The sequence below is a fragment of the Mesoplodon bidens genome, assembly GCF_964165515.1.
Source record: "Mesoplodon bidens genome assembly, chromosome: 9".
Classification (NCBI taxonomy): domain Eukaryota; kingdom Metazoa; phylum Chordata; class Mammalia; order Artiodactyla; family Ziphiidae; genus Mesoplodon; species Mesoplodon bidens.
This window is the reverse complement of record NC_138166.1, coordinates 81816987-81842865: the sequence shown is the minus strand read 5'-3', so window position 1 is coordinate 81842865 and position 25879 is coordinate 81816987. Positions and strand designations below refer to the sequence as shown.

The following is a 25879-nucleotide window of genomic DNA, read 5'->3' as shown; positions in this document are numbered from 1 at the left end:
GTCATCACCATGACTGTCAATAGCTTACAATTTTTATTTTTTATTTTTAGTACTTCCACCATGCAAAGCCCTGCATTATCTGTAATGAAGAGAAAGCACAGTCCATGTCTTTGGGGAATTGACATTCCACCAGAGATCTGGTAGAAAAGATAATTCGATGTAGAAAATGATCCAGAATGGTTTTGTTGAGTAGTCTGTTTTAGTGGGAAAGCAACAGGCCCACCAAGTTGTTTCTGTGCTCTCCTAAACTGGAATGTAAATATTTATGGAACACAGACCTCTTTTAATCAGTAGCACAGTTGGGTCTCTACAAATATGGAGTTCTCCTTCAGATACTTCAAATTAGAGACAGATATCAGGAAAAAATCACTGAGTGAAATTCTAATATATCAGGTATAAGCAGATATTCCCAAGAATTCACGTATATGATTTATGATCAATACAAAATGAATGATTTTTCTCTCTTTCTCTTCCTCCTCCTCTTCTTCTTCCTCTTCTTTTTTTGGTAAAGATTAGGTAACAAGAAAAGAGATAAAATAGTATCTTGCAGATCCATAGTCTCTTTCCTTCCTCCCTCCCTCCCCCCCTTCCTTCCTTCCTTCCTATAATGAGTTTTGCTTTTGTCAAAGTAGCACAAGTTCATTATAAATATAAAAACAATAGAGGAAGGTACAAAGAAAAATGTGATTGCCCACCTCAAATTCTACCTCCCAGAAATAATCATTATAATTTTGACGATTATCATTCTAGAAATCTCTCTATGCTTATGTGTGTAGGTAGAATAATAAGACAGAAAGAACTGATAACTAAGTTGTTGTTCTTCATCCTTGAAGTTGGGGGAAAATTTGTAGCCAAGGTCTTTCTTGCAGATGATCATCACTTACCAATGTTTCTTGGAATTGCATGTGCCCTTTCAATATACACATTTATTTTTTCCCTTAATTATCAGAGAAGCTTAGTTGCACTATATCTTTGAATACTTTCTCTGTTGCATTTATTGTGTTATCTACCTTCTATATATGTTACTTTTCTTATAATTGTGTTAGGTTTTGTATTTTTTCTCTTCCTTTACTGGATTTTCTCAAGTGTTTCCTCTAGTGAGTAATTTAATTTTCAACCTTGTCTATTCAGTTCTTTGATCCTACTAAGGTGTTTGTTATTTTATTAATTTAATTTATACTGACCATCAATTTCTTTCCTTACTTGTGCAATCCCTTTTTCTAAATCTTATTTTGTAGTTCCATCATCTGGTTTTGAGCTTGTTTAATTGAATTCATATTCAAATAATTTATTTTTTAGATTAAAGCACTCACAAGGAATTTTCTTTAAAATCTTTCTTAAAAGATAAGAGCCACTAATAAAAAGAGATGCTCTTATCATTACAATTGTTGATTGGATTCACCTAGTTTGAATACCTTTTCTTGATAATGAAAGTGGTTTTAAAGTCCTTAAAAGGAATTACTGAGAATGGGAGGCCACACCCTGCAAAATAAACTGTTTAAACTGAAACAAATAGTTCGTTAGCTTAGGCATATGTAAAGAAAAATCTATAAATAAATTACATATAAGCATGACTACATATTGTTCGGGGGTTAACTGTCAGCTTGACTCATTAAGGTGTTGGCGAACTCTTAACCATGAGAGGCTAGGAGGGTCTCTGGCTAGTTGTGATTGATCCTCTCCTGTTGTCATCCTAGCTCCCTTCCATTTACTGATCGTCTTCTGCATCGCATGTTGACCCAAGTGGGCTCATGTTGGACTGGTCATTTTCAAGACCAAAACCAGGCACAGTCGTGGAAATGTTTGTCTGTCTACCTTTGTTCAAAGTTAGACTTTGACATATTGCTTCTCCGTGAACTCAATTTCTGTAGTTTAGTTATCTGTTCTATTCGACACTACATGGTTACACGTAATATGGATTGCTCCCAAGAGGTGCAGCACTCTTCCAATGCACAAGCTGCAAAATTTCTTGGCACAAAACGTCTTCCCTTTCTTCCACAGTTGTAGAAGACATTTTATAGACTTTCTGCCTGTGGATGAGAAGGGACTAATTCCCCATCTGGTTACCACCTGTAAGAATTCACACCTTTTCTCAGAAGAAATTTAATCGATAGCAGCAAGCTATTTCATGTCTTTTTAAGCAATTCATGTTGCCATTCTCTAAGAGTTAAGTATAAAGATTCTTTATGTGTTGTTTTCCCAGGATGTTATTATTTATAGAATCAGTGCCATTTGTATTTAAAATTTGTTTAACAGAAGCAAAGTCAACAATCAAATATATATTTCCCCGTGCAAAAATAATCATGTTGTATCTTCATGAGGGACTGTTTGAAGAAAGTATATAGTGACTAAATTGACTTTGATTATGTATTTTGGTTATTATCTAGCCTGTCAACTCACTCCAACCTAATTGGAGGAATAAAAAGTCGTGTCTGTGGCAAAGCAATGAAACAGTGAACCCATTAAAGCAGTGTTTCTTTTATTTATTTATTTATTTATTTATTTATTTATTTATTTATTTATTTATTTATTTATTATTAGTTTCTGCTTTATAACAAAGTGAATCAGTCATACATATACATCTGTTCCCACATCCCTTCTCTCATGCATCTCCCTCCCTCCCACCCTCCCCATCCCACCCCTCCAGGCGGTCACAAAGCACCGAGCTGATCTCTCTGTGCTCTGCGGCTGCAAAGCAGTGTTTCTTAAACTATGTTTGAAGACTATCTACACTAGAATCATCAGGGAGATGTTAAAATGCATATCTTTGAACCCTAATTCCAGGCCCATCATAGACCTCTGAGGATTTGGTTAAGATCATGAAGTGTTTGAGAACCATAGTATTAGTATTAATATTAGTATTAGAAGTTGCCTGTATGATCATCAGTGAAAATGAACTTTACTAAGAAATTTAGAAAACAGGATGAATTTTTATCTGTGCAAAGAAAATATAAGCCACCACTTTAGTTATGCTTTCAATGTTTTAAAATCATTTCTGGGCTATCTTCAAGGTGGGGGATTGAGAATTAGTGGGCTGTCCTGGTTAGGGAAGCAATGGAAGTGACAAAAATGCACAAATATCTAATCGTGCACAGATAAAAAATGCTTTATTATTAAAGCATATACCTTCTGGAGAGCTGGCCATAGCAAAGGTTTCCTGAGTCCTGTCTCAAGTACCCACTGCCAAGAGCAGCTGTCTTCTTCTAGGAGGAAAATGCCCCATAGTCTTTCTCCTGGCTCTCGAGCTGTTGACCTGGGATATGTACACTGCTGGTGGAAAAGAATGTGGACATTTCCCAGCTGGGCATGAGGGAGAGCTTGCCCCTGATTCTGCCAGTGACTCAGGAGTCTGTTTATTCTGAAATTGAATTTACACCCACACTTTAGCTTACCTGTGTGTGAGCTTGGCTGTATTGCTCTGACAATCCATTTCATCACAGCTTCAGCAAGTACATGATGTGATTCAGTAATGGGTGCAGGTATTTATTTCCATTTTTTACACATTTATCAAAGTATAATTTACATGCAATAAAATGCACCCATTCTCAGTATAAAGTTCAATGAGTTTTGAAAGATGTATGCATCTATGTAATCACCATCACAATCAAGATACAGAACATTTCTATCACCCAAAAACGTTCCCTCATGCCACTTTGCAGTCACCCCTCTCTCCTACCAGCCACAATCCTGGGCAAACACTGACCTGTTTTCTGTCATTTTTGAATAGTTTTGCTTTATTGGAATTCCAGATAAATGGAATGATATAGTACACATGTCTTCTTTAGCTCAGTAAAATGTTTTTGAAATTTATCCATGTCATTACATGTAACAATAGTAAAATAGTCTATTTCTTTTTAATGTTAAGTAGTAATCCATTGAATGGATGTACCACAGTTTGGTTATCCATTCACTTATTGATGGATAGTTGGCTTGTTTTCCAGTTTTTGGGCTACTATGAATAAATCTGCTATGGATATTCTTGTAAGGTAGGCATATGATTTAATCGTTTTGGGGATGGTTGGGTCATATGACAGATGTATGTTGAACTTTATACGAATCTGCCAAACTGCTTTATGAAGTAGTTATACCACTTTACTGTCCCACCAGGATTGCATGAGATTTCCATTTGCTCCAGTCTTTTAATTTTTAGCCATTCTAATGGATTTGCGATGGTATCTTAATGTGGTTTAAATTTACATTTTTCTTTTGACTAATGTAGTAATGCATTTTTTGATGTATTTAGAGGCCATTTGTATATCTTCTTTTGTGAAGTGTTCAAACCTTTTGAAAATTTTTTAAAATGGGATTTTGTTGTCTTGTTATTAAGTTCTGAATACAAGTCCTTTGTCAGATATACCTGCACACACAATTCATATATATATATGAATTCATATATATATACATACACACATTCATATATATACACATATATACATACAAATGAATGTGTATGTACATTCACATATATATGCTCATATATACACACATATATATAAACATTTCATCCCAGTTCCTCCCATTTTGGTGCTTAACTTTTTATATTCTTAATGGAGTCTGTGAAGATCAGATTTTAATTTTGGTGAAATTCAATTGATTAATGTCAGGTTTTTGCAAAGTTTTCTCCCTTTGGAAGATTTATTGTTTTGGTTTTTACATTTAGGTCTATGACCCAGTTTGAGTTAATTTGGTGTATAATCTGAGGAAAGGTCAAAGCTCATTTATTCATGTGCATATCCAGATGTTCTCTACCATTCATTGAAAATACTACTCTCCGTATTGAATTACCATGGTACTTTGTCAAAAATTAATTGATTGATTGTATATGAATCTATTTCCAGACTCAGTGGAGGAGACTCTGTTCTCCTCCATTGATCTGTATATCTACGCTTTACCAATAGTACACTATCTTGATTATTGTAGCATTATAGTGAGTCTTCAGATCAGGTAATGTAAGTCCTCCAACTTAGTTATTCTTTTCAAAATGATTTTGACTATTCTAAGTCCTTCACATAGTCATGTATATTTTATAATCAACTTGTTTTCTACAAAAAAAGCTTCCTAGGATTTTTTTGTAAATTTTCTTTATTGTAATAATACATATATAACATAAAGTTTGCCATTTTAACCATTTTAAGGTATACAATTCAATGACATTAATTACATTCATGATATTATGCAACCATTGCCACTACTTCTGAAATTTTTCATGATCCCAAAAAGAAACTCTGTACCCATTAAGGAGTAACACTCAATACTCCCCAGCCCCTGGTAATCTTTAATCTACTTTCTGCCTCTATGAATTTGTCTATCCTAGGCATCACATATAAATGGAATCATATAGTATTTGTTCTTTTGTGACTGACTTATTTCACTTAACATAATGTTTTCAAGATTCATTCAGGGGCTTCCCTGGTGGCGCAGTGGTTGAGAGTCTGCCTGCTGATGCAGGGGACACGGGTTCGAGCCCTGGTCTGGGAGGATCCCACATGCCGCAGAGCGGCTGGGCCCGTGAGCCACAACTACTGAGCCTGCGCGTCTGGAGCCTGTGCTCCGCAACAAGAAAGGCCGAGATAGTGAGAGGCCCGCGCACTGCAATGAAGAGTGGCCCCCGCTTGCCACAACTAGAGAAAGCCCTCGCACAGAAACAAAGACCCAACACAGTAAAAATAAATAAATAAATTAATTAATAAACTCCTACCCCCAACATCAAAAAAAAAATGTAAAAAAAAAAAAAAAGATTCATTCATATTGTAGCATGCATCAGAACTGCATTCCTTTTTATGGCTGAATAATATTCCATTGTATGTATGGACCAAAAACATCTTACTGAGCAAAAGACATGCATACTATATCATTCCATTTATCCAGAATTCCAGAACAAGCAAAACTATTCAAAAATGACAGAAAAATTTATCCATGTCATTACATGTAACAATAGTAAACTAGTCTATTACTTTTTAATGTTAAGTAATAGTCTACTGAATGGATGTATCACAATTTGGTTATATATTCACTTATTGATGGATAGTTGGCTTATTTTCCAGTTTTTTGGCTACTATGAATAAATTTGCTATGGACATTCTTGTAGGGTAGGTATATAATTTAATCAGTCTTGGGATGGTTGGGTCATATGACAGATGTACATTGAACTTTATAAAAATCTACTGTAGTAAACACTGACATGCAAGTATGTTTGAGTACCTGTTTTCAATTATTTTAGCTATATATCTAGGAGTGGAATTGCTGGGCCATATAGGCCTGCTGGGCTTTCAATTGAGATTGTGCTGTAGAACAATTTGGAGTGAATTGATATCTTAATCTTAACAATGTTAAGTCAACTGACCCATGAACATGGTATATGTCTGTCATAGTGTGGGCTGGCTTAACCAAATACCATAGACTGAGTGGCTTAAAAAACAGTTTTATTTTCTTACAGTTCTGTAGGCTGGGAAGTCCAACATCAAATCAGTAAAGTAGATGTAATGCTGATGCTTCTTTTTTCTTGACTTGTAGGCAGCTGCCATCTTACTGTGTGCTTGCATGATCTCTTGTGTGCAGAGAGAGAGAAACAAACTCTCTTATGTCCCTTCTATAAGGGACATAAGACTAATTTCATCATAAGGGCTTCACCCTCATTATCTCATCTAAACCCAATTACCTCCCCAAGGTCCCATTACCAAATTCCATTACATTGGGAATTAGGACTCCAACATATGAATTTAAGTGGGGGTGCACCTCAACAACTTCCTTACTTAAGACTTTAACTTTTTTCAGTAATATTTTGTAGTTTTAAGTATACTGCTTGTGGACACATTTTGTTAAATTTATTTCTTAGTATTTCATGGTTTTTTGATGCTATTGCAAATGTATATTTGTTTCATTTCCAATTCTCTGTTGTTTATATATAGAAATACAAGTGATTTTTGTTACTGATCTTGTATCCTGCAACCTTGCTTAGTTCTAGTGGCTTTTTTTTTTTTTGGTAGATTCTTAAGATTTTCTGCATACACAATACCCAAACAGGTTGTCTGTGAATAAAGATAGTTTTGCTTTTTCTTTTCCTATCTGTATGCCTGGTATTTCCTCTCCCTCCACCCTTGCTTTATTGCACTGGCTGGAACCTCCTGTGTAAGGTACAATGGCACTGATGTAGGTAAATACCCTTGCCTTGTCTGCAGTTATATGGAGAGGACATGCAATCTTTTATCATTAAGTATGATATGAGCTGTAGGAAATTTAATTCCATTTTAATATTTGTAACTAATATGATCAGTTTATTGGCTACACAGGCTTTTGCCTTATCCAAATTCTGTAGTCGATGATGGTAGCTTCAGGCCCTTTAATTGTGTTTCAATTAGAGCAGTGCTTATTTACTTATGTTACACATGATAGCTGCCGCATAACATTTTATTTTCCAGATTCCATGGCTAAAAATAATTTAAAAATTACTGGCGTAATGTCATGCTATTGATTTTTTTTTTTTTTTGCGGTACGTGGGCCTCTCACTGTTGTGGCCTCTCCTGTTGTGGAACACAGGCTCCGGACGTGTACACTCAGTGGTCATGGCTCATGGGCCCAGCCACTCCGCGGCATGTGGGATCTTCCCGGACCGAGGCACAAACCCATGTCCCCTGCATCGACAGGCAGACTCTCAACCACTGCACCACCAGGAAAGCCCCTATTGACTTTTATTGATGTTCAAAGCAGCTACTGAACCCTGTTGATGAAAACACTATGTACTATGAAAGTTGATTTTCCTTGAAGAAGGGCCCATAAGATAAATTCCTAATGGAATTTAGTACCAAGACCACACTTGGAATTAGTATATAAAAGTATTACAGATCTGCTCTATATAGTCATGAGAAATTGCTTAATCAACTATATTTCCATTTTCCCCTTAGTCTCATGGAAGCTCAGAGCTAAATTTTGTGCATAATCACATCAATGATGATTTTTTGTATTTGCATCCACTTTTCCAGTACTTTGGTATGTTTTGATTTATTTTCATCTTAATCTATTTATGTCTTTTGTTGCAGGTCATTTGAAATCCTATTAGTAAAGATTTAGAAGTTTAAATAATTATCTCTTTTTAAATTAATAAAAAAGCTACTTCATAAAAGGACCTACCTTTTAAATATTTAATTGGAATAATATCTACCTTTAAGTAGCTTAATGGAAAGCTATAAATGGAAAGTCTCTAGGCTTAGGAGCACTATCTTTTATTAGCCTTGCGAGATAAGCTTCCAAAGAGAAACACTGGGAATGATGATCTTGTTGAAGTGAAACTGAAATGCTTGTGACTAAAACAAAGGAAAACAAAACCCAGAGACCTGTTGTTTTCTTCAGTGATCCAAGAGAAATGGTTGAATATCCTGAAAATAACCTAATAAATGAAACACTAAAGATTCACAATGACTCAGGTTTCTGGGTGAGGTGGTAAAAGAAATTTGGGGGTGCTTGAACCAAGATGGCAGAGTAGAAGGATGTGCTCTCATTCCCTCTTGTGAGAACACCAGAATCACAGCTAGCTGCTGGACAATCATCGACAGGAAGACACTGGAACTCACCAAAAAAGATACCCCACATCCAAAGACAAAGGAGAAGCCACAAGGAGATGGTAGGAGGGGTGCAATCACAGTAAAATCAAATCCCATAACTGCTGGGTGGGTGACTCACAGACTGGAGAACACTTATACCACAGAAGTCCACTCACTGGAGTGAAGGTTCTGAGCCCCACGTCAGGCTTCCCAACCTGGGGGTCCGGCAACGGGAGGAGGAATTCCTAGAGAATCAGACTTTGAAGCCTAGTGGGATTTCATTGCAGGACTTTGACAGGACTGGGGGAAACAGAGACTCCACTCTTGGAGGGCACACACAAAGTAGTGTGCGCATCTGGAGCCAGGGGAAGGAGCAGTGACCCTGGGGGAGACTGAACCAGACCTACCTGCTAGTGTTGGAGGGTCTGCTGCAGAGGCAGGGGGTGGCTGTGGCTCACCGTGGGGACAATGACACTGACAGCAGAAGTTCTGGGAAATACTCCTTGGCATGAGCCCTCTGGGAGTCTGTCATTAGCCCCACCAAAGAGCCCAGGTAGGCTCCAGTGTTGGGTTGCCTAAGGATAAACAACCAACAGGGAGGGAACCCAGCCCCACCCATCAGCAGTCAAGCGATTAAAGTTTTACTGAGCTCTGCCCACCAGAGCAACAGTCAGCTCTACCCACCACCAGTCCCTCCCATCAGGAAACTTGCACAAGCCTCTTAGATAGCCTCATCCACCAAAGGGCAGACAGCAGAAGCAAGAAGAACTACAATCCTGCAGCCTGTGGAACAAACACCACATTCACAGAAAGATAGACAAGATGAAAAGGCAGGGGGCTATGTACCAGATGAAGGAACAAGATAAAACCCCAGAAAAACAACTGAATGAAGTGGAGATAGGCAACCTTCCAGAAAAAGAATTCAGAATAATGATAGTGAAGATGATCCAGGACCTCGGAAAAAGAATGGAGGCAAAGATCGAGAAGATGCAAGAAATGTTGAACAAAGACCTAGAAGAACTAAAGAACAAAGAAACAGAGATGGACAATACAATAACTGAAATGAAAACTACACTAGAAGGAATCAATAGCAGAATAACTGAGGCAGAAGAACGAATAAGTGACCTAGAAAACAGAATGGTGGAATTCACTGTTGCAGAACAGAATAAAGAAAAAACAATGAAAAGAAATGAAGACAGCCTAAGAGACCTCTGGGACAACATTAAACGCAACAACATTTGCATTATAGGGGTGCCAGAAGGAGAAGAGAGATAGAAAGGACACGAGAAAATATTTGAAGAGATTATAGTTGAAAACTTCCCTAAAATGGGAAAGGAAATAGCCACCCAAGTCCAGGAAGTGCAGTGAGTCCCATATAGGATAAACCCAAGGAGAAACATGCTGAGAAACATAGTAATCAAATTGGCAAAAATTAAAGACAAAGAAAAATTATTGAAAGCAGCAAGGGAAAAATGACAAATAACATACAAGGGAACTCCCATAAGGTTAACAGCTGATTTCTCAGCAGAAACTCTACAAGCCAGAAGGCAGTGACATGATATACTTAAAGTGATGAAAGGGAATAACCTACAACCAAGATGACTCTACCCAGCAAGGATCTCATTCAGATTCGATGGAGAAATCAAAAGCTTTACAGACAAGTAAAAGCTAAGAGAATTCAGCACCACCAAACCAGCTCTACAATGAATGCTAAAGGAACTTCTCTAAGTGGTAGACACAAGAGAAGAAAAGGACCTACAAAAACAAACCCAAAACAATTAAGAAAATGGTCATAGGAACATACATATCGATAATTACCTTAAATGTGAATGGATTAAATGCTCCAACCAAACAGGCTTGCTGAATGGGTACAAAAACAAGACCCATATATATGCTGTCTACAAGAGACCCACTTCAGACCTAGGGACACATACAGACTGAAAGTGAGGAGATGGAAAAAGATATTCCATGCAAATGAAAATCAAAAGAAAGCTGGAGTAGCAATACTCATATCAGGTAAAATACACTTTAAAATAAAGAATGTTACAAGAGACAAGGAAGGACACTACATAATGATCAAGGGATCAACCCAAGAAAACGATGTAACAATTATAAATATATATGCACCCAACATAGGAGCACCTCAATACATAAGGCAACTGCAAACATCTATAAAAGAGGAAATCAACAGCAACACAATAATAGTGGGGGACTTTAACACTTCACTTACACCAATGGACAGATCATCCGAACAGAAAATTAATAAGGAAACAGAATAGACCAGATAGATTTAATTGATATTTATAGGACAATCCATCTAAAAACAGCATATTACATTTTGTTCTCAAGTGTGCATGGAACATTCTCCAGGATAGATCACATCTTGGGTTACAAATCAAGCCTCAGTAAATTTAAGAAAACTGAAATCATATCAATCATCTCTTCTGACCACAACACTATGAGATTAGAAATGAACTACAGGGAAAAAAACGTAAAAAACACGAACACATGGAGGCTAAACAATACGTTATTAAATAACCAAGGGATCACTGAAGAAATCAAAGAGGTAATCAAAAAATACCTAGAGACAAATGACAATGAAAACACGATGATCCAAAATCTATGGGATGCAGCAAAAGTAGTTCTAAGAGGGAAGTTTATAGCTATACAAACCTACCTCAAGGAACAAGAAAAATCTCAAATAAACAATCTACACTTACACCTAAAGGAACTAGAGAAAGAAGAACAAACAAAACCAAAGTTAGCAGAAGGAAAGAAATCATAAAGATCAGAGCAGAAATAAATGAAATAGAAACAAAGAAAACAATAGCAAAGGTCATTAAAACTAAAAGCTGATTCTTTGAGAAGATAAACAAAATTGATAAACACTTAGCCAGACTCATCAAGAAAAAGAGGGAGAGGACTCAAATCAATAAAAGTAGAAATGAAAAAGGAGAAGTTACAACAGACACTGCAGAAATACAAAGCATCCTAAGAGACTATTACCAGCAACTATATGCCATAAAATGGACAACCTGGAAGAAATGGACAAATTCTTAGAAAGGTATAACCTCCCAAGACTGAACCAGGAAGAAATAGAAAATATGAACAGACCAATCACAAGTAATGAAATTGAAACTGTGATTAAAAATCTTCCAATAAACAAAAGTCCAGGACCAGATGGCTTCACAGGTGAATTCTATCAAATATTTAGAGAAGAGCTAACACCCATCCTTCTCAAACTCTTCCAAAAAATTGCAGAGGAAGGAATACTCCCAAACTCATTCTGTGAGGTCACCATCACCCTGATACCAAAACCAGACAAAGATACTACAAAAAAGAAAATTACAGACCAATATAACTGATGAATATAGATGCAAAAATCCTCAACAAGATACTAGCAAACAAAATCCAACAACACATTAAAAGGATCATACACCATGATGAAGTGGGATTTATCCCAGGGATGCAAGGATTCTTCAATATATACAAATCAATCAATGTGATACACCATATTAACAAACTGAAGAATAAAAACCATATGATCATCTCAATAGATGCAGAAAAAGCTTTTGACAAAATTCAACACCAGTTTATTATTAAAAATCTCCAGAAAGTGGGCATAGAGGGAACCTACCACAACATAATAAAGGCCATATACGACAAACCCACAGCAAACATCATTCTCAATGGTGAAAAACTGAAAGCATTTCCTCTAAGATCAGGAACAAGACAAGGGTGTCCACTCTCACCATTATTATTCAACATAGTTTTGGAAGTCCCAGCCATGGCAGTGAGAGACGAAAAAGAAATAAAAGTAATACAAATTGGAAAAGAAGAAGTAAAACTGTCACTGTTTGCAGATGACATGATACTATACATAGAGAATCCTAAAGATGCCACCAGAAAACTACTAAAGCTAAGCAATGAATCTGGTAAATTAGCAGGATACAAAATTAATGCACAGAAATCTCTTGCATTCCTATACACTAATGATGAGAAATCTGAAAGAGAAATTAAGGAAACACTCCCATTTACCATTGCAACAAAAAGAATAAAATACCTAGGAATAAACCTACCTAGGGAGACAAAAGACCTGTATGCAGAAAACTATAAGACACTGATGGAAGAAATTAAAGATGATACCAACAGATGGAGAGATATACCATGTTCTTGGATTGGAAGAATCAACATTGTGAAAATGACTATACTACCCAAAGCAATCTACAGATTCAATGCAATCCTTATCAAATTACCAATGGCATTTTTTACAGAACTAGAACAAAAAATCTTAAAATCTGTATGGAGACACAAAAGACCCTGAATAGCCAAAGCAGTCTTGAGGGAAAAAAACGGAGCTGGAGGAGTCAGACTCCCTGACTTCAGACTATACTACAAAGCTACAGTAATCAAGATAATATGGTACTGGCACAAAAACAGAAACATAGATCAATGGAATAGGATAGAAAGCCCAGAGATAAACCCACGCACCTATGGTCAACTAATCTATGACAAAGGAGGCAAAGATATACAATGGAGAAAGATAGTCTCTTCAATAAGTGGTGCTGGGAAAACTGGACAGCTACATGTAAAAGAATGAAATTAGAACATTCCCTAACACCATACACAAAAATAAACTCAAAATGGATTAAAGACCTGAATGTAAGACCAGACACTATAAAACTCTTAGAGGAAAACATAGGAAGAACACTGTATGACATAAATCACAGCAAGGTCCTTTTTGACCCACCTCCTAGAGAAATGGAAGTTGAAACAAAAATAAACAAATGGGACCTAATGAAACTTAAAAGCGCTTGCACAGCAAAGGAAACCATAAACAAGATGAAAAGACAACCCTCAGAATGGGAGAAAATATTTGCAAATGAATCACTGGACAAAGGATTAATCTCCAAAATTTACAAGCAGCTCATGCAGCTCAATATCAAAAAAACAAACAACCCAATCCAAAAATGGGCAGAAGACCTAAATAGACATTTCTCCAAAGAAGACATACAGATGGCCAAGAAGCACATGAAAAGCTGCTCAACATCACTAATTATTAGAGAAATGCAAATCAAAACTACCATGAGGTATCACCTCACACCATTTAGAATGGGCATCATCAGAAAATCTACAATCAACAAATGTTGGAGAAGGTGTGGAGAAAAGGGAACCCTCTTGCATTGTTGGTGGGAATATAAATTGATACAGCCACTATGGAGAACACTATGGAGTTTCCTTAAAAAACTAAAAATAGAATTACCATATGATCCAGCAATCCCACTACTGGGCATATACCCAGAGAAAACCATAATTCAAAAAGACACATGCACCCCAGTGTTCATTGCATCAGTATTTACAATAGCCAGGTCATGGAAACAACCTAAATGCCCATCAACAGACGAATGGATAAAGAAGATGTGGTACATATATACAATGGAATATTACTGAGCCATAAAAAGGAATGAAATTGGGTCCTTTGTTGAGACGTGGATGGATCTAGAGTCTGTCATACAGAGTGAAGTAAGTCAGAAGGAGAAAAACAAATATCGCATAGTAACACATATATGTTTAACCTAGAAAAATGGTACAGATGTACCGGTTTGCAGGGCAGAAGTTGAGACACAGATGTAGAGAGCAAACGTATGGGCACGAAGAGGGGAAAGCCGCGGGGGGATGGTGGTGGTGTGATGAATTGTGCAATTCGGATTGATGTGTATAAAATTATTGACTAATAATAACCTGCTGTGTAAAACAATCAGTAAAATAAAATTTAAAAATTCAAGAAAAAACAGAACAAAAACATTTAAATCATAGTGATTATAGTACCACCTAATGTAGTCACAGATGAGTGTATTAATGCTAATTGTAGATGTCTTGACCTAAAAGATATAGTGAGAATTATTTTATAAAACATTGAATTCTCTACCACCCTAAATATTTAATTTTTTTGTATGCAATTTTTTGGGAAAAAAGACACAACATTTACTTTAAAAACATTCCTTTGAGGGGGCTTTCCTGGTGGCACAGTGGTTGAGAGTCCACCTGCCGATTCAGGGGACGCGAGTTCATGCCCAGGTCTGGGAAGATCCCACATGCCACGGAGCGGCTGGGCCCGTGAGCCATGGCTGCTGAGCCTGCGCGTCCGGAGCCTGTGCTCCACAACGGGAGAGGCCACAACAGTGAGAGGCCCGCGTAACGCAAAAAAAAAAAAAAAAAAAAAAAAAAAAAAATCCTGTGTCTTTATATTTTAATATTAGTATGTACCTTTAACATTTGAGAGTAATATTAAAGTTCTGCTAATTACTTTACGTGGATTATTTCATATTTCTCACAATAATTCACAAAAATTCTCTAATGGCAGTTACACTTATGTCCATTTCACAGATGAGAAACTGAACTTAGATACGTTTAATAATTTGCCCAAAGTCACAGTTAGTAAAAGGCAAAATCAGGATGTAAACTATAACTGTCTTAATCTGTGTCTGAGTTGGAAGGAATTTGGCTGTAGCAGTGGCTTACACAAGCAAAGTCTTTTCCTCACATCGAGTGTTCTGAAAGGAGATTACTTGCATTGGTTTGCTTGCATTGTTCAATACTGCTATTTTATCCTCGGTTTCACTGTTCCCAACAAGTTGGTTTTTCGTTTTCACATTGTTTTGCTTCATGGTTGCAAAATGCACAATGCAGGCCCAGACATCGTATGTCCAAGACAGGAAGAACGGGGAAGTGGCAGTGCCAGCCAGAATTGTGTCACATGGGCATCCCCGGCTGCAAGAGAAGCAGGGAAAGTAAGCAAAAGGTGACTGGGGCCCGGGAATTGCTCTTTGGTTGGCCAAAGAGTGCCTGATACAATAAATATTTCATAATGTCATTGTAGCTGTCAGGTTGTAGTGGAATTTGATGATGTGTAAGTTTTAAAAGTGGCGATTAAAAGAGGGAGAGTGAAAGAGAATATTTCACTTCTCTTAGAAGTTTTCATTCAATTTTTCATCAGAGAGCTTTGGGATACTCTTCTCTGCCACCTCCTCGCCCCATTTTTGCAGTACTCTATTATCTTTCCCCAACATGCCCCTGGAGTGGATACCGTCATGTGTATACTGTCAGGGTGTGAGGATGGCAAGAAAGAGGGACGGGAATCTGGACCCTGCTCTAGCTTACGGTTTAGTTGGGAGATAAGGCAAACATTCATTATAGTAGAAAGGGTACAGGACACCATGATGAGAGGTGCACATTTCATATTATAATATTATCAACGTTATGGAAAGGAGATAAGCTTGAATAATCATGCACTGTTAAGAGAATTTAAGCTGGTAACCAAGAAGCAGAGTTATAATTTATTATTTTGTTAACTTCTAACTTAATAATTAGAGTACCCCCAAAAGATAACAAAAAAGTAAAAAACCAAAACCCAAAATAAAACAGTATCAGGGATGAAAAGTTAAGAGAATGAAGGAAAACTCACTGAAATGAACAGCTGTTAGTAAAGTTATAGCTTGTCTTGGTGAATTAATCTAGTTAGTTTCAAATCATTTTGTTTTAAGAGCCTCAGTATGATCTCTGCATCTAGGTAGGGTTAATATTATAAGGGTAATGACCAAGTGACCATCTTAATGTCTTGTACCTCTCGAAATTTTTATTAATGGGATATAGTTTTATAGGCTTGAAAGAGGTTATGTGGGGTCATTTATTTAAAAAATCATATATCATTGTCTGGTCTGTGCTGGGAAATACATCCAGTCCCAGAGCCACAGAAATCACAATTCTTATACTCAGGAGCTTGTGGTCCAGGGGGGCTGGTCTTCTAATGCCCATTCAGATCTTTTATTTTATGGACCTACAGCCAACCCTATCTAAATGCCAAAGCCAATTTGGCTATTTCAGTGAACTGAGTGATCAAATTAGGCAAAAATGCAAAATGGACAGTTAATCAGAACAATCCAACTACATGTGTAAGCTGACACATACCTACATATGTTCCTGCTATTCAAGATAAAATGTAGATTTATTTATGTCAGTTAAAATTCTGCTTTCTTCCCATGTATACGAAGAACTCACTATCTACTGTTGTTAAATTTGACAAAATATCTGGAAATTACTAACCCAAGTTAAAAATATGGTTTTATTGGCAGAAAAATGATTCATATAAGTACACTCAATAGAGTGCCTAGCACTAATAGGTACATAATTAACAATTTGACGAGTGAATGTTACTGGATGAAAGCAAATAAATCACCATTTCTCTGCAGAACTTTATTTTCTAAGAGTTAGTAGGACTCTTGTAACAAATCCTTACACTTATAAAGAAATAGACATTTTAGAAAAGTTATGGTTTGTGTTGGTTAATAAGTCTAGTTAGGTTCAAATTATTGTGCCTTAAGAGCTTCTATAGCAATTTTCCTGGGAATGCTTAAAGTGATATGTGAAAGTCTTCTCCTGGGGTATCTAAATCCTCTGTTAATCCAACAAGTTGTTTTGATGTCCTTTGCACAAAATGACACAACGTCATTTCTTGTACAGAGCAATGTGCTGGCCGGCAATTGTTTGCTTGCTGCGAGGTTTTGATGGAAGTGTTTTGTTATTGTAGCTTGGTATATATTCCTCAGCTTTCAGCTTGAAAAGCTCAGTGCCACTGGGCTGCCACTTCTTCAAGTGAGGGACTCTAGTGTCTTTCAACTCGAAGCCCCCAAATTTTGAAAGCTCTATGCCAAGAGGAAAGTGGACCATTCATTTACCTGTTTTTCTGCAGTATCATTTCCTTCAAATCCCAAGCCTATTTCCACACACACTTGCTAATTTAAAAAATGGAATGGGTGTCTACTCCCGTGGGTAGAGAAGAAATCTATTTATTACAGGTGTCAGAACTTGATCAGAAAGTTATTTAACTCTTTGGCTGCTGGACGATTTATAACGATGTTTCATCTGCACAGGTGCATGTTTGAGATGCACCTGTGAAAAGACGTACTCCCTGCCCTTAAAGAACTTGGCATTTAACATGCAGAAATCGTGTTAGGATCTGCTACAGGAGAAGGCACAGAGCTGGATGGTGCACAGCAAGAGGGCACCTGAGCCAGTGTGGTGGGGAGCAGGGAGACCTTGGGTGCCTGTGTGGGAGCAGCGACAAAATGATTTCAGATATGAAAGTGAAAATGTTATATTTTTTTCACAAAATTAATAGCTTTAATATTCTTAATATTGAAATTAGATTCCAAATATGGAAAAAATTTTGAAGAAGGAGAGGCAGCCTAGCAGAGTGCTGAAGAGCTCAGACTCTGGAGCCAGATTTCTAGGTTTGCATTCTGAATTTACCATTTATTAGCTCTGTGGACTTGGGCAAGAGCCTTAACCTGTTTGTGCTGTAGTTTCTCTGTCTGTAAAATGGGGATCATGATACTACCTAACTCATAAGGTTGTTAGGATGATTAAATGGATTAACATATATAAAAGTCTTCGAACATAGCAAGTACCATATGTGTTTGTTAAGGAAATATTGCCATAGAGATACAGAAGGGTTTAAGCACAAGTATTTGCCTGTGACCTGTGATATAACTTATGTCTTCTGTACTCTTCCAAGTCAATGAAATTAATTCTGGTAGCCTGAAGCTCCTATAAAATGGTATTGAGAAGTGGGTTAAACATTGATTGGCTATGATCTCATCTAGTGAAATTGCTTATGCATATTAATGTATATTGTATTACATGTATGTATGTTAATAATTTTGAATATTTTTCAAGGGATCTTGAAAAATATAAAAGTAATAAATATAAAGGTCTACAGATGGACTTCCCTGGTGGTCCAGTGGTTAAGACTTCACCTTCCAATGCAGGGGGTGTGGGTTTGATCCCTGGTCGGGGAGCTAAGATCCCACATGCCTCACAGCCAAAAAAACCCCCCGAAAAACCCCAAAAAACATAAAACAGAAGCAATATTGTAATGAATTCAATAAAGACTTTAAAAGTGGTTTGCATCAAAAAAATATTTTAAAAAAGTCTACTGAGTTTCTCAGAGTCTGGTATATTTATGATAATAGAAACTAATTATGAAAAAAAGGAAAAAATGTTGGACTTTAGTTACTTTAAGCATCAGTTAATCTGTATTAAAGACATAATACAACTACAAGAATTAATTTAACTGCAATAAAATATGACAGAAAGATAAATTTCCTTTCCCTTGATTGCTAGAGCAAGTTATGATAATAATAAAAGAGACTTGAACTTTCTTTTATACATCTAATCTTCATGAAAAAGGACATAGATATTTTTGAAAAGGTAACTAGAACATTCCAATAAAGAATTTTTCATTAGTTCTGCTTCAATTACTAATAAACTCAAATTACAGTCTTGTTCTTTGGACATGTAAAATACATAGAAGATAAACATTTAGTTTGAAATCACAATAAAGTAATGAGTTTGCTCTTTTTATTTGTTATCCTCCTGGTCAGTGGTGAAATTATTAATCACTACTAGATCCTGTGTTCAAAGGCTGGGCTGACTTTAGTTTGTGGATGTTGAACCAAAAGTTGCCTGTAGAATGTCAGTCTGTAATTAATTCAAGCTACTGAGCTTTGGATCCTATGGAAAAAGACATAGTGTAGGCTTCAAATGGGTGTAAAGAAAATGGGAAAGGTATATACAATTGGCTGAAATAGTTTGCTTGTGCTTCTTAAAACTCCCATTTATGTCAGTGAACTCAGTAAATTATCTCTAAAAGCTTTTTTTCTTCCTTCCCTCGTGTGTGTGTGTGTGTGTGTGTGTGTGTGCGCGCACGTGCACGCGTGCTCTGTGGAAGAAGAGTTTGGTGGAAACTTGGGAGGAAGATAATTAGAAAAGTTTTAACTAGATAAAATGAGGAGACATATGCAGGTACATAATAAGTCATAGGAGCCAGTGGTATAGCAGCCTGAAAAATCCAAAATCATTTTCAGAGACCAAATAGGTCATTTATAATATGTGTAAATGAAAAGGTCACTTTAATAATAGAATTACTCAGTTTTAGCATTATCTTTTCAAAGCAATAAGTTCATAAAAAAGAAATTTGATTCTATAGGTATTAGGGAGCTAAGGTGGGTTCATAGGTAGGGTAATGACAAGCTATAATTTTTCTTATTCAAACAGTATTTATTTGTCTTCCCTCTGTCAAACCTTGAGTCAACCACTTTTCCTGGCCTGCTTGGGAAGATACAAGGAAAGGAACGTACAGAGCAGATGAGATGTGGAAGAAAGAACGCTGGGAGATGGAGATAGCTCTTTCACATGGCAAAGAGGATGAGAAAGGCCATCATCAGGCAAAAGACCCCCATGGTCTCCAAAAGGGCAAAGCCTAGAATGGCATTAAGAACAGAGCTGTTGCTTCAGAGAAGGATTCCTGGCATAATCAGTGATGAGACTCCCAAACATAGTCCTAACCCTAGCCCCAGAGCCAGCCCCTCTGACCATGGCAGCTCCAACCTCAATGAACTTGGCTGCTGTGTCAATGTTCCTTGAATTGGTGCCATTTTGGAAGCTGCTGCTAGGGATAAGTAAGGTCAGGGGGCATGAGGCTGCCAAGCTGCTGAGGCTCTCATCTGTCAGCACCACCTCAGAGAGTGGTTGGCTCAGCAGCTGAGAGGTGATCCTGACCAGTGAGGGGATGGAGATGAAGTTGGGGCAAGCATATGTTTTCTGGGGGTGGGGAAGTGGCAGGAGCTGCTCCCAGGGCAGCGAAGACAGAGAGGGGCAATGACAGACTGTTTTAAGATTAACCATGATTTAGTGTACATGATCAATTGCAAGGAAGAGAAATTGAGACATTAAACCTTTTGGGGAGGTTGTTTTAGTAATCCAGGTATGAGTAGTGACAGCCTAGATGGTATAGCCCACTGGGAATAGAATAAAGATTTTAGTTCAAGAGACAGTCTGAAGATCTAATGACAAGGTGAAGAAGCTGGGGGTGGAGGTCTTCCAGGAGGGAATGTCTAGTAGTTTGCTGTACTATTTGGGAATAGAAATATTAAGACTAGCCACACCTAAAAATGTGATCACTGAAACTGTAAAGCCTGGAGAACCCTTGATGATGGAATAAAGCATACAGAATTAACTGTGGGTAGACAGTTAAATGAGAAAAAGGCAGAAAAAATAGTAAAATAGTAAACAGTACTGTGGAAAATGGTTATTTTGATAATTTAAAATAATTCATTTCAAGTATTTTTGTAATGGTATCTTTCTTTATGAAAAAAATCTTGATTCATAATGGGAAAACAACAAACTCTTTTTCCTCAAGAAGGGACAAAGTTAAATAAAGCTTTGAAATCAGAAGTCTTAGGATGAAAAAAAAAAAAAAGCTGTCAGTAGAAATTCTAAAGAAAAAAGGAGACTGAATGAAAAAACAGTAGATTCAAGGAAATCCTAAAACCATCAGTGTTTGCCATCTGAAGACTGTCAAGGGAAAGCAGGCTGGCGACTGTAGGGATGGGCCCACTTGAATGAAACAAAAATACCTTGTTGCCATGAGGCTGAAAGGGAGGTACACTAGCATTAAAATTCAAAACTTAAGGAGTTCACTGGCGGTCCAGTGGTTAAGACTCCGTGCTTCCACTTCAGGGGGTGTGGGTTCGATCCCTGATTGGGGAACCATAATAAGATCCAACATGCTGCGTGGGGCATGGCCAAAAAAAAAAGAAAGAAAAAAATTGTAACTTAGATAATCTTTTCCATTAGCTGTTTACCTGTTATTGTTGGTTTTTCCACTAGAATGACAGCTCCATGAGAGCAGGTACATATCTGTTTTGTGCATGGTGATATATCCAGCAGCTAGAAAAGAAATTGATAAATATGTGTTGAATGCAGAAATGAGTAAACAGTTTCACACTCTGATCTTTAGAGGGAGATGAGTCTGCCCAACTCCAAGAAAAAAGTTGGCCAAAGTCAAGAACAAAATGGCATCCTAGTCACTGGCCACATGTGGCTATTCAGCACTTGAAATGTGGCTAGTACACCAAGGAACTGAATTTTAAATTTAATTTTAATTTACTTAAAATTAAATTTAAATAGCCCTATGTGGCTAGTGGCTATATTGGACAACACAGGTGTATAGAAAGACTTCACTCATTAGGAAAACCTGCCTCCTCTGGGCAGATGTGATCTGTGTGAGAGCAGTGGCTTTGTCAGGAACTAGAATCAGACTGGGACTTGTGAAGGAATCAAGGATCAGCTTCTAGGGCTATTTTTAAAAATTAATCTCTAGCCCAAGGGACAGAAAGAGTCTGCCAAACTCACATGAGGTCCCAAGTCACTTCAGCAGGAAAGGAGACCAGAGAGGTATTTGGGGCCAAAGCCCTCAGTGGTAATAAAGTTGTGTTTACTCTGAGTGTCTTTATGAGCATGTCTGTTAGGAAATTCACTGTCTGTGGGAGAGATCTCTGTAGATGACTAGAATGAATTCAAAATTTAGGGATTTTGGTCACTTTCGTTGTAACACGACCAACAATAATTGCATTCAATCATTAAAACATGGACTAGGCATATATGATAAACTCATAACAAGCACTCAAAACACCCAGGAACTCATAGTATGGAAAAGCAACATCTTTGAATATTCAAGTATAGCAGAGAGTAAAAAGTACTTATATATGTAAAAATATTTATTAAATTAGAGAAACATTTGCCATACTTATACTTATCTAATTTATATTAGATTTTGGAATGGTCTACTGTGGTTTTTGTTTTAGCAGATTTACCTGCTTAGTTGTAGCTTGCTTGGGCAAATATTAGAATCATTCTGATTTCCTTGAGCTTTCTGTGACTGGGCCATGGGAGGAAGAGGGAGTTGTTCAGGAGTGTGTTAAATTGGCCTTGTATTCAGAATTCACCCAGTAATAACACATATCAATATCATGTATTGAACTGGGTGCAGGAGCAGATGTTTGGCATGTTTCAGGCTGCTTTTGGGAATAGTCTGTATTGAATAAAGGAAAGTACACTTCACATCCATTCATGTAATTTATGAAAGTGAATAGGGATTTCGCACAAAGAAAGAATGCTGGATGGACTATTATATTTAGCAAGATAAAGCATGCTGTGTGCAAATTCCCGGAGTCAGCCGGTACAGAAGAGGACAAAGAGATATTAATACATTCCTGGGGAAGGAGATTAGTTCTCTAGAGAGCAAACATGCAGTTCTTTTAGGATTTCCTAAAGGCTTGGTTCCCGTCTCCAGGCTAACCATTTGTTTTCATTGTTTTTATTAGAGAAAATCTTTTGCAAGAACTTAATTTGCACCACAAGAAAATGTTTGAATATTGGGGTTGGGAGGGACTTTGAGAGATTGTCTAGCCCTATCACCTATCTGATGCTTGAATTAATTTTGCAAAAGCTCTGCCAAGGATCTTCCAGTCAGGGCTCCAGTACATCCTGGAGAGAGTGGCCAGTAGCTCCATCCTTGGAGAACTTTGACGCTGAGATATTAGTACAGAATCTAATTCTGCTGCTTTGTGCCTTCCATTCATTATCTTATTTGTAACGATTGGGTCCAAACAACAACACCTCCAATTCTTTTTCCCATGAAAGTCCTTAGGATATTTGAACATGATGATCAGGTCTCCAAGGCTAAAGATGCCTGATTCCTTCAAGAATTCCTTGAACGGTGCTGATTTGACACCATCTCAGATCACTCCTGAGTGTACCCAGTTCGTCCATCCATACTTATACTGCAGTACGTCTAGGATGGTCTGGGCCGCACAGAGACAAATGGAGTTTTTCTTCTTTTCATATAGATTCTCTCTTCTCCCTCTTTTCCTCCTCTCCTTTCTCCTTCCCTCCTCTTCCCTTCTTTCTTCATCCCTCTTATTATTCTATACTACACTTATTCATTCATTGAACAAACATTCTGTTTACTGTTGATTCATATTAACCTTTCTATAGACTAAAATCTCTAAGCCTTAGCTGCATGGATTGTTTCTCAGCCATTGCTACTGTCCAGTCTGTACAAAACAATTGTCCTTTTGGACTTAATCACCTCATTTTACATTTATGTCTATTACTTTTCATCTTATTGGATTTAGCCCTTGTTTCTAACATGTCGGCTTCCTTCTTTTTTTTTTTTTTTTTTTTTTTTTTTTGCGTTACGCGGGCTTCTCACTGCTGTGGCCTCTCCCGTTGCGGAGCACAGGCTCCGGATGCGCAGGCTCAGCGGCCATGGCGCACGGACCCAGCCGCTCCGCGGCATGTGGGATCTTCCCAGACCGGGGCACGAACCCGTGTCCCCTGCATCGGCAGGCGGACTCTCAACCACTGCGCCACCAGGGAAGCCCCTCGGCTTCCTTCTTGAGCCTGATTCAGTCATCCAACATGGTCACTGGCTGGTCTACAAATGTTATGATGTCCTCTCTAGTCTCATCCAGGACATTGACGAGAATGTAAAATGTTGAAGCAAATGGAACCCAGGAAAGAATCCTTCTATGATGTTGGAAACCTAGAACCAGATGGATGTTACTCCATTAACTAGCACCCTCTGGGTATAGCTGTTGAAGCTATTACTAATCTGCCCTAATATTCATGCACTCAGCTTCTCCTTACTCCATTTTGTCCACAAGGATAAGTTGAAAGATCTTCTAAAGGTCTCTCTGAAGGTGATGTGTGCTTGGTCTCTACATTTTCTATAATCCCAAGACTTATACCAAAGAAGGAAAGGGCATTTGTCTGTTATTCTTTCCTCCTGAAATTGTTGTGTCATCCTCTCTTTAGCACATTTCTTCTTAGGCAAGCAAAACCTTTTGATTCCCTAACAGACATACAAGACTGAGAGAAGGATATTGGAAAAAGTTGAACATTCAGATAATTATTAGAAATGGCAAGGCATTTTATGGGAGTTCAAAACATAAGATCAAAATGCTTTGACTGTCAAGTGAGATCCACTACTTTCTAATCAGCAAAGGACTTGAACTAATTGATGTTTTTGTTAAAACAAATCAGAATCTTTGAAACTCTGCTAATGCTTATTTCTTAAGATTTTTCTTATGTCTTCCAAAGAACTGAAAATACTTAAAATCATCATATACACTGATATCATGAAAATTTAGGAAGTTTATGCATGTTTTGGTCAAAATAGATAAAGTACACAAAGAATTCTTTAATAAAGATAAACCCTTGTGGAAAGGTGTATGCAAATGAGTGAGCTGGATGTTACAGTGGTAGATGGGATTGAAGAATTACAAGACCAGTCTTTGTCTTTTTCTTTGGAAAATAGGGGTGGGGTTGCATTCATTGTGCAACCAAACCATGAAAGACAGAATCAATTGAACAAATACTGTCCTCTATAGTAAAACAGGAATGAATTTTCTATAAAGATATTGCTACTTCCTCCTCACTTAAGTTGACAGATATTCTCTATGACCAGTGTGACTGTGTCTAAAATGTCCTTATTCAGGTGACTGTGTTTTATATTAAATTATATTCTACATGTGCAGTCATTTAAATTATGTAGACAGTTTTGTAGAGTTTCATGATATCTTGTATTTCCTATTTTGTAGTTAGAAAGATGAAAAATTTTCAACATCACAGTTTTAAAAACATCATTTTTATAAACCTTTAATACATAACAATAGAAAGGAATTTAATATGAGCCAGGACCAAAAGAGGTTTCCAAGGTACAAAAAATTTTTTTCAGAAGTATAGATTTCATTGGTAGTTTGTGTTTGTGTTTGTGTGTGTGTGTGTGTTCCTAATACAGTGAGAAAATGAGAAAATCATCTATACTAGTGTATTTAAAAATTTTAATTATCATTGCTATAGTTTGTCACTATTTAGACCTTCAAAAAATGTTCTTGATACTCTCTGACTTACATCTTATATTTGTTTGTCCATCTGCATTTTGTATTTGTTATCAATTCCATCCATTAAAGGAGCAACTGGGTAGTGACAAGATAGGAAAGAGTTCAAATGAAATTTTCATTGCTGGAAAATTGCAAATGCAGCTATGATTTTATTTCAACATTTCATTGAAGATTTACATTCTTAGAATTTTCAGAAGCTAAAATGGATATTATTTTATTTTCTCGTTATAATTAACTCATGTGCATGGAGGCTACCAGAGACCGTTTATTAAAGTTATTAGAAATCTTAAGCTCCCAAATAAAAATGTCAGAAGATATTGCCCTGTTCTATGTTGCATTACAGACAGATGCACTTCCTGTGGGTGAGAGCATTAGTATTAAAGTTGAGGGAAGTTAACTCCTGCCTTCACACAAAATTCCTAGAGTGAAGGGAAATTGCAATTACCTATTGATAAAACAATTATGCAAAATCAGGGCTTTTTTTGCAACACTTTACAAATCAAGATGGAAAACAAAAATTTACTACTGGCAAGT

The 25879-nt window shown here is 37.1% G+C and overlaps 1 protein-coding gene and 1 pseudogene across 4 annotated transcripts in view; one reads left to right on the top strand and one right to left on the bottom strand.

Moving 5' to 3' along the window:
* GRM8 (glutamate metabotropic receptor 8) overlaps positions 1-25879 on the top strand; it is a gene marked incomplete at both ends in the record, with an annotated part of 776918 nt that overhangs the window by 230808 nt on the left and 520231 nt on the right. The window lies entirely within an intron of this gene.
* On the bottom strand, positions 19787-20282 carry LOC308622773 (ATP synthase F(0) complex subunit C2, mitochondrial-like; annotated as a pseudogene). Its single transcript has one exon. The product of its transcript is annotated as an ATP synthase F(0) complex subunit C2, mitochondrial-like (transcript).